We start from the raw sequence: 11,596 nt of genomic DNA, 5'->3' as shown, positions 1-11,596 counted from the left end.
GGTCATTTTAACAAAAACCTGACAACACAAAAGACAAAGCGCTAAGTGAGTTCTTGTCCTCAGAATAGAGGCAGGAAAAGCCAAGCAGTTGGGTGACACCCCATCAAGATATTGCTGCTCATGGAAAGGGCAGACATTGTCTGGGGACATTCATGGGATTGTGAGACGGGATGAAGGAAAGGTCACCGCCAACTAGTCTTGCAGAGGGAGAAAACACAACCAGTTTTCCTCAAGTTTATGAAACTAAGCTTATGCATTTACCAACAGTCAAAAGTTACAGTAGCCCCAAACAACCTAAATTCCAATAGCAGATTGATTAGATATATATTGCAATGCCCTTACAGGAGAATACAGCCCTTAAAAATGATGTTTCATTTGAGATGGAAAGATATTCACAATGTAGTTTTGAAAGGGAAAGGCAGAGCACAGTCTGTTTTGTGCAATAAATGTGTGTACATCTCTCTCCATCTCTATAAATCTGGAAAGATATACACCAAAATGGTAATAGTTTGTATCAGTAGGGATAGGGCTACACCTGAAGCTTATCTCTTCTGATTTCTCCTAACCTGCTGGGTAGTATGATAGTGTAGTGATCAATTAGGGCCAGTCTCTTGGGTCCAAGTCCCAGCTCTGCCACTGCCTAGCTTGGCAACCTTGGGCAAATCCCTTAACACTTCTGAGCCTCAGTTCATGCATCAGTAAATGGGGGTAATGGTTCTTCTTCTTCTTCTTCTTTTTTTTAATGTTTATTTTTGAGAGAGTCAGAGTGAGCATGAGCTGGGAGAGGGGCAGATAGAGAAGGAGACAGAATCCGAAGCAAGCTGTCAGCACAGAGCCCCAACTGTGAGATCATGACCTGAGCTGAACTCGGATGCCCAACCGACTGAGCTACCTAGGCACCCCTGGGGGTAAGTTCCTAACTCATAGAGTAGTTGTGTGTATTACATTAACTACTATTACATGCAAAGCTGTTAGCACCATGCCTATCGTAAACACTGAAAAATCTAGTTATTCTTGTGCAACTGAAAGGCTCAAAAGAAAATACGACTATTATATCAGACGTATTGGAAATAGGTGTCTTTTTTGGCCAAATAGCTGTGGTGGTCACCGATAAATGAACGATTATTAACATAAGCGATTTCCCGTTAACACTGGGAGACATCTGAGACTAAGACACAGAGTTTCTATTCTCCTGCAGCTTGCACACTAGCAGGGAAGACAGATGACAAACAGGTGGGGTGATCAGGAAGGCAGTGACATTCGAGGGCCGAGAGGCAACCAACCAAAGGCTGGTGAAGAGGAGGCAACCACAGGAAACAGGGAGTTCGAGGCCTTGCGTCAGGGAGGAAGTCCCGAAGGCAAAAGACTGCAGATGTCGCTGGAACGAGGGACAGTGTGGTATAGTCAGATGGAAAGCGCGGGCGCGCCATGGAGGACCTGATGCAGGCCTGGGAGGGAGGTGGGCAGGAGACCACCCAGGCAAGACACTGCCCCTCAGGCAAGCCATAGCCTCCGTCTTTTTTGCAACATAGGAAAAATACTTTGCTTCAGAAGGTTGAAAAGATCAAAAGCATTGTCAGTGGCAGCGCTTTGCAAACGACTGTTTATAGTACCATTACCTACACGACCATCGGAGAAACAGGGGCAAAGCTTAGCAGGGATCCAGCAGCTAGCCAGCCGCGCTGGCCCGCGCGTGCGCGGTGATCTGCCCGAGCCGGGGCGGCCGATGAATGCAGGCCCCGCCTCCAACCGCGCGGCCAGGGCTCGCCTGCGGGTCCCTCCCGCGGGTCCCTCCCACTTCCGCGGGCACCCAACCCTGCGTCGCCTGCGTGTTGACGTCAGGCGCGTGCCCCTGTCCGGCAGCCGAGGAGACCCCGCGCAGTGCTGCCAACGCCCCGGCGGAGAAGCTGAGGTGAGTGCGGGGCCCGAGGCTCCCCGCGGGAGCGGCTCCCCCACTGTCCCGTCCCCGCCGCGCGTCCCCCGGCTTCTCCCCGTCCGCGGGGGTACCCCGCCTTCTGGGATCCCGGGAACCCTGGGAGCGCGGGGCGCGGGAAGGGGTGCCTGGCTCGCGCGGCGCCGTCCGGGCGAGCGCGGGTCCGGGTTCTCTCCGGGAGCAGAGGGTAGAGGGTGGCGGCGGGGCAGGCGGGGGAGCCCGGCCGCGAGAGGTGCGCGGCCCGGGCGCGGGGTGCCGGCCTGATGGCGCGGGCGGGGCCGGGCTGTCACCGGGCAGCGGCGGAAGGAAGGGGTCACACCCATCCCGGCCTCCCCTCCCCCCCGGTCCGGCTCCGCCGGCCCCGAGGGCGGGTGGGCGGCCGGCCGGCCGGGACCGCGTAGCAGCTCGCGGCCGCCGGTGGCTCGGGCTCTCGGGCCGGGTGTGCTCCCTGCGCCCGGGCTTGGACTTCCTGCTTCGCCGGGCGCCGCCGCGGACATTTTGCGGCGGGCGGGGGGAGGGGAGCGGAATCGCGAGCGCGGCGGGGAAGTGGCGGCCGGGGAGGGGGCGGCCAGCGGACCGCCCCGGGGCTGTGCCTGCGACGCCCTTTCCTCCGCAGCCCCGCGGCCCGACTCCCCGTCCGGCGGGGCGGGCCTGGGAGCTGTTTCCCCAGGTTCCTTTATTCCGGCCTTAGGTTGAGTTCCTAGCACCATTTCCGTTTGCTTCTCCAACTCTCCCTGCTTATTCAGCTGAAGCTTCCCTTTCAGGGAGTTACCTAACCACCTCTCGAAACTGTCGTTCTGCCGCTTGCTTAATTCCTCTTATTAGGGTGAAATTTTCTTTGTTCGTTTGTTTTTTCCTCCCCTTTAAGTCTAAGAGAAATGCAGTGTGGAGGATTACGTCATCGCAATATAAGGGGTGAGAGTTTTAACTCCTACAAGTCAGGGACTCACCGAATCAAGACAGCGTTTTTGCAGCCTCGTTTGGGGCACTCAGTGGCATATCCTGCCAGCTTCCCGACGCATCATGTTCATAGACGGGGCTGTGAAATCTTTCGGCCGTCTCAAAGGCCTCTAAAAGCCGGGGAGGTTTGAAACCTCAAGATGAGCTTGTGCCAGAGAGTAAAGCGTAAGACAATACCGACAGCCACTTGTGTAGGCAGTAACTTTGAAGATCCTTTTATAGTCGAATGAAGGGATTTGTGGGAGCTTTTCTCTGGTCCAAAATGACTTCCAGGCTGTTTAACTTCTCCCACCTGACTTAACTGATGCACGGTACAGACCTAAGCCGGCTCACGTGCGCTTTTTTGTGGCCGAAAGCGAATCAGTTCATTTTACGCCTTACCTTTGCTTGCCAGACAGTTTAATTTTGTAGTTAAAAACGAATTTTGGGTTTTTAACCCCAAAACACTTAAGTACCATGTTCAGACTTTTGGGATCGCAGTATTTGTTCCCCAGAATATTAGGTACATCCCCAACTGTACGTCTTTCATTGACTACAGAGATACAGCACAGAAAAATGTTAGCATTGTAAAGCAAATGAGATCCCATTGTGTAATGCATTGTTGTAAGGGTAGTTCTTGTTGGAACAAGTACTTTCCTATTGTTTCTTGTGTGTAGAGAGAACATTGCTTGTTAAGAAACACTTAAAAGAAGTGGTAGGTTTAAATCAACTTTTTGTGGTGTGTAGGTGTCGGAGAGGATTGAATAGGTACTGAACTTGGATGTTCTGAAACACTTTGTCATGTGGTATCTTGTTTTAAAAACACCTTCTGCTGCCTTATTTCTTGAGAATTCTACATTTAAGAAGTTTAAACATACATCAATTTGCATTCTTTTAAATATAGGAAAATAGTTTGAATTTACAGTTAAAATTTTTTTTTTAATGTTTACTTATTTTTGAGAGAGAGAGAGAAAGAGAGCGTGAGCAGGGGGAGGGCAGAGAAGAGAGGGAGGCACAGAATCCGAAGCAGGCTCCAGGCTCGGACCTGTCAGCACAGAGCCCGACGCGGGGCTCGAACTCACGAACCGTGAGATCATGACCTGAGCCGAAGTCGGACGCTCAACCGACTGAGCCACCCAGGTGCCCCTGATTTTACAGTTTTTAGACTGAGATGAGAGATGGATAGTTAACTGAGTATTAAAAATGAGCTGTTTTCCAGTAATTTCTTCAAGAAATTAGGTATCACGTCCTCTTGAGATGTTTTTATATACTAATCAAAACCTATAGTTGGGGCGCCTTGGTGGCTCAGTCGGTTAAGCGTCCGATTTCAGCTCAGGTTATGATTTCACCGTTTGTGGGTTTGAGCCCGTGTCCTGCTTTGCTGACAGCCCAGAGCCTGGAGCCTGCTTCGGATTCTGGGTCTCCCTCTTGCTCTCTGCCCCTCGCCCGCTTGTGCTCCGTTTCTGTCACTCAAAAATAAATAAAGATGTTTAAAAAAAAAAATTAAAACAAAAAAACCTAGACTCAGTTAAATCTAATTTTTTGGGAATCTAAGGCCATTGTTATAGCTAGGGTAGTCAGGGGGCTTAAACTTCAGTGAAATTCTTAAAGCCCACCAAGACCAGATCTTTATTTATTTATTTATTTTGGCAATTTCAAGATTTGTTTTCTTTTATTCAGATACTTTTCCGTTTAGAACTTTATGGTCTATTAGAAAAGTACTTCTAGTTATTTTTAAGATGGTTACACTAATAAAATGTTTTGATCCAAAAGCTGTCCCATTTGGAAAACTTTGAAGTGCAACTTACTGTGCCTGTCTGGGAGTGGTATGTATAGGTGTTCTTGGAAGTAAAAGTCAGATTGTACTTTTATTTGTAGGTACATTTTAGATGCATTTATTTAGTGTTCTTAGGGTCTTTTTGAGAGGTCTATAAGGGCTTCCTCTGTGGGGGCAGGAGCGATTACTATTTTGTTAACTTACGTCCCATAAATAGTTTTCACATATCCTCCTATATTAAAAGGCTTCACTCTAGGCTTTTATGATAATACCTTATTCAGTGTTCTCTTTCAAATCTTTTAGTGCCCCCAGTAGAATGTAAGTGACATGAGGGCAGGATCTGAGCTGGCATGGTCACCCCTATATCCTTAGCACCTAGAATAGTGCCAGACGTATACCAGATCTCAAGAAATGCTTGTCAAACAAGTGAATTTCAGATGTCTGAGGGTTAACATTTTCATTTTCTGCATATTCCGTAGACTTGTTTACTGTGTTTCCTGAGACTTGTGCTTGGTCAGCCATATCCATGGTCGGGCCCATTGAAGTGATGATTACTAATCTGCTCTGGCTTGATCTTATCCATCTGTTCAGTCCAGTATCTTCTGCAGCTCTACTGTGTGGACTGTTCACCATTGCTTAGAAAGTTTTTTCCTAATGACCAGTTCTTACTTTTCTAAAAATTATTTGGACTTTAATGTTCGCTTCTTTTCTCTGCTTCTTTTGTTTGCATAGCAGCTTATTTTTGCCACTTTTTCCACTCTGCTCAACAGTATCAGATTCCTGGTCATGTTGTGCTTTGTCCCTTACCAGTTTCTACTTTTAGTTACTCATCCTTTCAGTCCAAAATATTTTTGCTAAAGCAATTTTCATTACTTGTTATTTCAGCTATGTCGGCTGCTGGTGCTATTGTAAGTCCTGGATATCAAAACTCTTCTTCACTAGTTGCCCCTGGGACATTGGTCTCAAAATGCTTGTGTGAAGGGAAACCAGGTGGTTTTTGTTGTTGTTGTTGTTGACTTGTTTATTTTTTTTTATTTAAAACTTTTTTTTTAAAGGGTTTCTTTTTAAGTAATCTCTGTACACAGCGTCGGGCTCGAACTCACAACCCCAAGATGAAGAGTTGCACACTCCTCCGACTGAGCCAGTCAGGTGCCCCACGAAACCAGGTGTTTTCTTCTAAAAAAATATTTTAGAGAAATATTCTCAGATGTTTAGCTGTTATGAAGTCCAGAACATTTTCTAATATAGGAAAAAACTGTATTGTTAAGTCCTGGGATCCACTAATAATTGGCTGTCGCCTCTGTTGCTTCCTCTGTTCTTTACCACTTGCGTTGTTTTTTTCAAAAGTAAGCCATTTTGATTTGCCATCTTAATTCTGCTGCTGAGTCTTCAGCTAGACTGCTAGTGTTATAATTAAAGGTCTAGACTCTGGAACTAGACTGCCCGGGTTCAAATCCAGGGTTATTAATTAATCCTGGGTTATTGTCTATGTGCAACCTAATGTCTTTGTGACTCAGGTTTACCTTCTGTAGAATAGGTCCAGTAATAATCCCTACCTCACAGAGTTGTTACCAGAATCAAATCAGTTAATCTGTGTGAAGTACTTGAGACAATTCTGTGGCACATACTGAGTGTTCTGTAGGTGTTTGTTCTTGTTATTACAAGGTCTCTTTGGCTCCATATTTGAGAAGCTGAGTTTTCCCCCAAATCAGTATTTTAATAGCCATCCCTCCCCCAGATTAATCTCATGAAACCATACAAATTATTATTATTACCATTTTTAAGTGTTTATTTTGAGAGAAAGAGGGAGAGCGAGAGGAAGTGCACCGGTGTGCACGACAAGCAGGGAAGGGGCAGAGAGAAGAAACCCAAGCAGGCTCTTGTGCTCACAGCCGATTCTGGGCTCTATCTCATGACCTGAGCCGAAATCAAGAGTTGGTTGCTCAACGGACTGAGCCACACAGGTGCCCCCAAACCATAAAAATTATTAAATGGAGATTGTTGACTGTTTTAAGTTTTTGTCCACTGTCTTAATCAGTGTGATGTAAACAAGGGTGTAAAGTTAAATACAGTGTGTGGACTATGGACCAGCAGCATAAGATCAACCTGGAGCTCCATCCCAGTCCTACTGAATCAGAATCTGCATTTTAGCAAGATACCCACGTGATTTTTATGCACATTAAAGTTTGGAGCATCCTCTTTAGGACTGCTCGAGTGATATCTTAAGGGATTTCAGAAACAGTGTAGCGTGCTTTATTTCCGTTTTCCCCCTACGTAAGTATAAATTGGTTGCTTTTGTTATTTTTTCGAAATCTTTTTAAGTTTATTTATTTATTTTGAGAGAGAATGAGTGGGGGAGGGGCAGCGAGAGAGGGAGGGAGAAAATCCCGAGCAGGCTCTGCACTGCCAGCAGAGAACCCGATGTGGGGCTTGAGCTCACGAAACCCTTGAGAGCATGACCTGAGCTGAAACCAAGAGTCAGATGCTTAACTGACTGAACCACCCAGAGGCCCCTGGTTTTCTTTTATTTATTTTTAAAGTTTATGTATTTATTTTGAGAGAGAGAAAGTGAGAACGAGTGCCAGCAAGGGCGGGGCAGAGAGAGAGGGAGAGAAAATCCCAAGCAGAGCCTGGAGCCCGACTAGGGGCTCAATCCCACAACCGTGACCTGAACTGAGATCAAGAGTTGGATGCCTAAGCAACTGAACCACCCAGGGGCTCCTGAACAGGTTTCTCTTAGGCAGTGTACCAGAATTTATTGCAAGGATCATAATCTTGAGAGTGAGTGAAACCTGTTTGGCTTTTAAAGAAATTATAGTTTCTTGCCTGTTGTGTAGAATCACCTTGTTTCTGTGCTCGCTATCAACAGTTTAAAGTTTTTAAGTGCCATTGTCCACTTGGAAATAACTAAATCTTAAATTCTAGTTTGGTTTATCAATTTGAACTCAAGAAATGCGGTTTTATTGAAAACATTGTAATGAAGAGCATATGATCAGGATAATTCATGTAATTGTAGGTTATGAAAACAGGTGAAATACAAAGTTGGCATCTAGCTGGTCAAATGTAAGAAATATTGTCTTTACTAAAATAAACCATATCTTTAATCTCAAGGGAAAACATTAATAACTAAAACGTGGTCTTATTTCGTTGCCATCCTGGAAAAAATTAGTGCTTTTTTTAAAGGACTAGATGGAATTTTTCTCTAATAACTTAAACTATATGCTGTAGGAGAAATTCACCAGCAGTATCCTTGTGTAGTGTATGCTTTACTGTAGTGTTTCCTAATTCTTTTCGAATCAAGGCAGACAGAAGTATTTGTGTGCCACACTGAATTGAATGGATGAGGCTGCTCTCGACTGGCTAGATCTGTTGCAGACCCTACGGAGCTGGGGGAGCAGTGTCAGGCATACCTGTGTCCATTCTGTTTTACGTGGCAGTGTGAAACCATCTAGTGGTGGATTTTAAGCCACAGCTGACCTTTTCAGCTAAATACATTATCACTGTTGGCTGTTCCTTGTGGAAACTGAAGAGCTTGAGAACAGACCACATGAAGAGCAGACAAAACCAGGGGGAGAGATGGAGGTAGAACGCAAGAATGCTGTGTTAATTTGCGTTAAGGAGTAGAAGAAGATAGGCTGTAGAAGAAAGCATAAGCAAGATTTCGGCTACAATCCCATTTGTTTTGTTGATAGGCAGTTTAAGGATATTTGCAATTTTGGGGGCGCCTGGGTGGCTCAGTCCGTTGGGCGTCTGACTTCGGCTCAGGTCTTGGTCTTACGGTTCATGGGTTCGAGCCCCGCGTTGGGCTCTTTGCTGACGGCTCAGAGCCTAGAGCCCGCGTCGGATTCTGTGTCTCCCTCTCTCTCTGCCCCACCCCTGCTTGCTCTCGTCTCTCAAAACTGAATAAACATTAAAAAAATTTAAAAAAAAGTATATTTGTAATTTTGGTTTTCTTTTAAAATTTGTTTAAAAGCAGATGAGGAATGGGAAGTAGTTCAGTAAAGTTTCTTAATAAGCAATTGTTGTTACTCGTGATTTCAGGAATTTTCATTATACAGCTTCACTGTAGCAGCTGGTATTTATTTCACTAGCTCTGTGTTATTTGAAAGCTTGATTTTAGAATTTTCTGAAGTGGAATTAAACCATTTATATATCACTAATTAATTTCCCAGAAAGCCATATTTTTATTGTGGAGTTTAAGATTAACATGTTTTAAATAAACTGTTAGATTTTAGGATGTAAATTTTCATTTATCAGATAACTAGGAAAAAGTGAATTCCTGTGACTATTAGAGTCTGGGGTTTAAATCAATATCTAATACCCTTATTCGCTTCAGAAAGTGTCCAGACAGTATAAATCGTACAAAATAAAAGCTATGGAAATGTTTGAATTATTTTAGGTCATCTTACTTATTTGCTGTGCTCACCACAGGCCCAAAGGGAATGTTAGATCATTCTGAGGGTTTGTGTTGTTTTCTAGTGTGTTTCAGAATACCTGAGAGATGTTTCCAGTGGGGGTGGTGTCAAGTTGGAAACCCTAGTTATTATATCCCCATCTTGGAAATTCATAATGTATATGAGTTTATTAAAGGTTCAGAGAAGTTAGTTGGGAGTCTGTTTAATTCAGTGTTTCTTGAACATGTTTGATGGGGCCTTTTTTTTCCCCTCCTCCTCCCATGGAACATCCTTTAAAGTTTTGAGAAAATGAACTGGGAGATGTGGTGTCCAGTGGCTTATTGTTCTCTATTAGATTCAAGGACTGTTGGTGTGGCCAAACAGTGCTTGCTATGGATAGAAAAATGAGAACACATTTCTTAAGTTCCTGCGGCAGGTGAACAGTGACGACTTCAACAGAGGCCATGGGTGATGTTCTTGCCCCACTCAGGATGTATTAAGTAAGCCCCACTTAAGAGGTGCTGCTTAGAAATTGCGGATGGGATTGAACTGAGCATGTTATATATACAACACATCTTTGGGGACTCTATGGACAAGTAACTCCATCTCAACTTAATGTTGGGACAAGGTTTTGGAACGGAGACACAGACCAATATTAGGGACCAGGGAAGTGATTGTCCAATGGCTACAAGGGAAACTTCTGAAACAGGGTCACTTCCTCCTAGTTTGAGTATTGTATTGTTTTCCAGTATTCTGAAAAACTTGCAGTAATTTCAAAGCCAGCATTTTAATGTTCTGAAAGTCCCAGAATTCATTAACTGTTTTATTTGTGATCCAAAGAATTTTTTTAATTTTTAAATACTAAAAAAAAAATTTTTTTTAACGTTTATTTATTATTGAGAGACAGAGAGAGACAGAGATGAGCATGGGAGGGGCAGAGAGAGAGAGGGAGACACAGAATCCGAAGCAGGCTCCAGGCTCTGAGCTGTCAGCGCAGAGCCTGATGCGGGGCTCAAACTCACCAACGGTGAGATCATGACCCGAGCTGAAATCAGACGCTTAACCTACTGACCCATCCAGGCGCTCCAGTGATCCAAAGAATTTCTATGAAGTTTTTAAAAAATAATTTTTCACATATATGAGAAGTTAAGATTTTAGGAGCTTGTACAGTAATCTGTACATTCTTTGTATTTTACCATTTGACATTTCTTTTGCTTTCCCATCCTTGTCACATATACTGCAGATCTCTGCCCCCAAGAAACCCTCCCACCTCAGATCCTATCATTCATTCATTCATTCATTCATTTATATAAAGTTTATTTATTTTGAGAGAGAGACAGCATGAGTGGGGGAGGAGTAGAAAGGGTGTGTGTGTGTGTGTGTGAGAGAGAGAGAGAGAGAGAGAGAGAATGAATATCTCAAGCAGGCTCTGCACTGTTGGCACAGAGCCTGACGTGGGGCTCGAACCCACAAAATCGTGAGCTCATGACGTGAGCTGAAATCAAGAGTCTGACGCTTAACCGACTGAGCCACCCACGTGCCCCTATAGAGGTAGCTTTTAAATGTTTATTTTTATTTTTAAGAGAGAGTGCATGCCAGTGGGATAGGGGTAGAGAGAGAGAGGGAGAGAGAATCCCAAGCAGGTTCCTAGCTGTCAGCACAGAGCCTGATGCAGGGCTTAGTCTCAGGAGCCATGAGATCATGATCTGAGCTGAAACTAAGAGCTGGACGCTTAACTGACTGAGCCACCCAGGCATCCCCATAGAAGCAACTTTTAAAATAGAACCAGTCAATGGAATTTTATTTTATTTTATTATTATTTTTTAATGTTTATTTTTGAGAGAGAGAGAGGGAGGGAGGGAGAGAGGGGCAGAGAGAGAGGGAGACACAGAATCCGAAGCAGGCTCCAGGCTCTGAGCTGTCAGCACAGAGCCTGACATGGGGCTCGAACTCAGGAACCGCAAGATCGTGACCTGAGCTGAAGTTGGAGGTTTAACCAACTGAGCCACCCAGGTGCTCCTAGAACTAATCACTGATAAAGATTAGTGAAGACCTAAATTCTAGAGATAATTTTTTTGGGATTTGGTGATTCATTCAGTTTTGTGATTCCTTAAGTTCATTATATACTACTTCAATTAATTCAAATTTAAGTGGATTGTTCCAAAACTAGAGACATATTTTCATTATTTAAAACTACTGAGTGTAAGATGTGCATTAACTATTTCACTGTGGTATACTTGCAAACACAAAGTGATAATGTATAATTCTTAGAGATGCTGCTTTTTTAGTTTTTTTTTTCTGCCAGTTTATTTAAAAAAAAATTTTTTTTAACGTTTTATTTATTTTTGAGACAGAGAAAGACAGAGCATGAACGGGGGAGGGTCAGAGAGAGGGAGACACAGAATCCGAAACAGGCTCCAGGCTCTGAGCTGTCAGCACAGAGCCTGACGCGGGGCTCGAACTCACGGACCGCGAGATCATGACCTGAGCCGAAGTCGGCCGCTTAACCGACTGAGCCACCCAGGCGCCCCATTTTTTTTTTTTAATTTTTTT

The 11,596-nt window shown here is 44.5% G+C and overlaps 1 protein-coding gene across 2 annotated transcripts in view; it reads left to right on the top strand.

Annotated features, from left to right (window-relative positions):
- Positions 1-1,824: 1,824 nt before the first annotated feature.
- Positions 1,825-11,596, top strand: part of CDC42 (cell division cycle 42) — a 52,702-nt gene continuing 42,930 nt past the window's right edge. The window contains exon 1 of one of the 2 annotated variants that reach the window (XM_049617863.1): positions 1,825-1,912. The gene's annotated coding sequence lies outside the window, so the exon portion shown is untranslated. The remainder of the gene's footprint in view (positions 1,913-11,596) is intronic. The other variant, XM_049617862.1, reaches the window with a different exon arrangement.

This window comes from Panthera uncia (genome assembly GCF_023721935.1).
Source record: "Panthera uncia isolate 11264 chromosome C1 unlocalized genomic scaffold, Puncia_PCG_1.0 HiC_scaffold_4, whole genome shotgun sequence".
NCBI classification, from domain to species: Eukaryota; Metazoa; Chordata; class Mammalia; order Carnivora; family Felidae; genus Panthera; species Panthera uncia.
The sequence above is the reverse complement of the archived record's forward strand: the minus strand, read 5'-3'. Positions and strand labels throughout refer to the sequence as shown.